Source organism: Pteropus vampyrus, unplaced genomic scaffold, assembly GCF_000151845.1.
Source record: "Pteropus vampyrus isolate Shadow unplaced genomic scaffold, Pvam_2.0 Scaffold22, whole genome shotgun sequence".
Lineage (NCBI taxonomy): Eukaryota > Metazoa > Chordata > Mammalia > Chiroptera > Pteropodidae > Pteropus > Pteropus vampyrus.
Genome location: NW_011888803.1, coordinates 12,285,325 through 12,286,763, shown reverse-complemented (window position 1 = coordinate 12,286,763; position 1,439 = coordinate 12,285,325).

Here is a 1,439-nt window from a genome sequence, read left to right as displayed (position 1 = left end):
TTATTTTAAAGAGGAGACAGTGTTCAAGAGCCATTGAACTCCACCCTTGGCCCATTGTTTTATTAACTCCCTGTGAGACATCCCTAGTCTCCAAAAATTCCTGTCTTTAAATATATTTGTCAGTCATCCATCACCCTAAAATTCTTGCTGAGGCCTCTTAAAAAGTGACAGTCTGCAGCTCTTTCATACTGGGCTCTTGGATCACAGGCCCTGAGTTAGTGCTTCCATGAATAGCTTCCTCATGCATCTATTTGGTGGTAGGGATGGTTGGACCTTTCCTGTTTTTGGATTTAATACATTATGATTTTATGCAGTTTAATTGCCCAAGAAATCCATGTCAACCCAAGGCAAATGTTTAATTTTATTTACACTGTTCAAATGCATCTTTCATTTGTCTTCCATTTGGCATAGAATCGCATCTTAATTGTATTCCCTGATTCATGCTGGAAAAGTGTTCCTGGAATAGGGAGAGAGAAGGATATTATTCTTTTGCCAATTCCCAGTGCATCCTAGAAAGTAATTGCATTCATTCATTTATTCTACTAATAACTTGAAAGTTCTTACTATGTGCTAGTGTTGAGGAGAGAATAATAAAAGGTAGACATGGTCCCTGACTTCATGCTTTATGCTTTATAGTTTAATAAGTTCGAACAAATATTCATGATTCCAGAAATACTAAGAAGTTTTTCTGCTTCAAGGTCAGGGAAAGAGTGTCATTTCAGCAATTAATGTGAGCTTATATTTAAAAAAATACCTAATGTACACCAAGTATTGTTATATGTCATCTCATTTAATCTGCACTGCAAACTTACAAAGCAGTTAATATTAGTCCAATTTTCCAGATAAGGAAATCGATATACGGATAGGTTCCAAAATTTTCTCAATGTTAGACATCTACCTAGGTCTACCTGATTGTAAAGCTCAATTGCTGAGAATTTGTTTTGGTGTCAGGAGCTGAAAAACCTGCCTCTACAAAGTGAATTTATACTCATATCATTTGGATTGATAAGTCGAAAGTATCATTTTCTTTTGCTGCTGACCAGAAGTTGTAAACTCAAATGTCTACAGAGAAACCAGGCAGGTCTCATAACATAGGGTGAATCAGGGGGGTAATGATAAGGAGTGGTGGGGACTCTAGTAAATTCTGACTTACATTCTTTGTCTAAATGTTTTTCCAGATGATTGCTGCCATGTATGAATGAGGGCCCAGAGATAGTGTCATTGCTAGACTGACTATATAGTACCTTTGTGCAAATTAGAAAAAGACATTCCTTTCCTTTAGTGGATAGAGAGCTGCCCTGGCAAATGAATATGTTGGATGCCAAACCCACCTACTACTTAGTCTGATTCTCTGTGGAAGGCACAGTCTATATGGTATTGTTCAAGAAAAGCTGTACATCTTGATTTTTAAGGTGAGATATTCTGGTTTTTAAATGTTG